Source organism: Arachis duranensis, chromosome 9 (assembly GCF_000817695.3).
Source record: "Arachis duranensis cultivar V14167 chromosome 9, aradu.V14167.gnm2.J7QH, whole genome shotgun sequence".
Lineage (NCBI taxonomy): Eukaryota > Viridiplantae > Streptophyta > Magnoliopsida > Fabales > Fabaceae > Arachis > Arachis duranensis.
This window is the reverse complement of record NC_029780.3, coordinates 64,362,528-64,363,623: the sequence shown is the minus strand read 5'-3', so window position 1 is coordinate 64,363,623 and position 1,096 is coordinate 64,362,528. Positions and strand designations below refer to the sequence as shown.

At 41.6% G+C, this 1,096-nt stretch overlaps 1 non-coding gene across 1 annotated transcript; it reads left to right on the top strand.

The window, feature by feature from the left end:
• The first annotated feature begins 109 nt into the window (after positions 1 to 109).
• Positions 110 to 213, top strand: LOC127742226 (small nucleolar RNA R71). The gene has a single exon (XR_008003413.1). It is a non-coding gene; the product is annotated as a small nucleolar RNA R71 (small nucleolar RNA).
• The last annotated feature ends 883 nt before the right edge of the window (positions 214 to 1,096 follow it).

Here is a 1,096-nt window from a genome sequence, read left to right as displayed (position 1 = left end):
CACAGTCTTTTTCCTGTTCAATGAACCTCCTGATGAATGGTCTACAGCCTTTCTTGATTCATAAGAAAGTCCATCATAGAAAATATGCAATTGCACCCAGTCAGGGAACATGTTTGGTGGGCATTTCCTTGTCAACTCTTTGAACCTCTCCCATGCCTCGTAGAGAGTTTCACCATCTTGTTGTCTAAAAGTTTGAACCTCAGATCGAAGCCTATTGATCTTTTGTGGGGGGTAGAAACGTGCCAGAAACTTGCTTTCCACCTCATCCCAGGTTGTTAGGCTGTCCCTTGGGAGTGATTCCAACCACTTAGCTGCCTTGTCCCTAAGTGAAAATGGGAACAAGAGCAGTTTGTAGGCATCTTCCTGGACTCCATTGGACTTCACTGTGTCACAAATTCTCAGGAATTTGGTGAGATGTTGATTTGGATCTTCATTAGCATTCCCACCAAATGAACAATGGTTCTCCACCAGTGATATTAGCTGTGGTTTGAGTTCAAAATTGTTGGCCGGAATGGGTGGTTTCTGAATGCTACTACCACAATTACCAGAGGTTGGGTTTATGTATGAACCAAGAACCCTTCTCTCAGGAATGGCATTGTTTCCATCATCCCTCTCATGGTTGTGAACTTCTCTATCCATGTTGAGATCTAGAGCTTCCTCAAAGTTGTCCTCAGATTCTCCTTCAGATTCTTCTTCTCCCGGTACCCTCTTCCTTCTTGCTTCCCTTCTAAGTCTATGAAGGGTCCTCTCTGGTTCGGTATATGGAGGGGTTGATGTCTCTCCTCTCCTACCTGTCATACAAGAACACACCACAAGCAACAACCAAGTGGAATATTCTTGGTTAATGGAAGAGTATGGTTAGAGCAGTTGAGGAATTAATTCAAATAGTTAGTGGGTCAGTGAGTTAGTTGCTAGAAATGAAAGGCATAAGAAAGAAAAAGCAAATAACAGAGTGCAGAAATTAAAATTCAACAAGTAACTTGAACTAAATTAACAAAACAAAAAAAAATTGCTCAATCTAGTTAACTTCCAATTTAAGAATTGTCAATCGAAAACCAATCCCCGGCAACGGCGCCATAAACTTGATCTAGCATAA